This window comes from Vicia villosa, unplaced genomic scaffold (genome assembly GCF_029867415.1).
Source record: "Vicia villosa cultivar HV-30 ecotype Madison, WI unplaced genomic scaffold, Vvil1.0 ctg.002339F_1_1, whole genome shotgun sequence".
NCBI lineage: Eukaryota > Viridiplantae > Streptophyta > Magnoliopsida > Fabales > Fabaceae > Vicia > Vicia villosa.
Window position 1 is genome coordinate 311,932 of NW_026705899.1, and position 252 is coordinate 312,183.

The following is a 252-nucleotide window of genomic DNA, read 5'->3' on the forward strand; positions in this document are numbered from 1 at the left end:
CTCGAATCAGCTCTCAAACTCTTTCTGCTATCGATCTCAAATCTCTCTCTCTCTGATTTCTTCGCTTTCTTGTTTTGATTTTTCTTCCTTTCTGAATTATGGTTTTGCGACACATTCTTGATGTTGAAATTGAAATCGTGGATGTCGTTTGTGGAGTCATAGATGCAACGTGAAGTTGAAGACTTTGTTGTTGCTTCTGAGTTGACGATATTGCGGAGATTTGATGATTAATGAACGTAGTAGATTCGATGA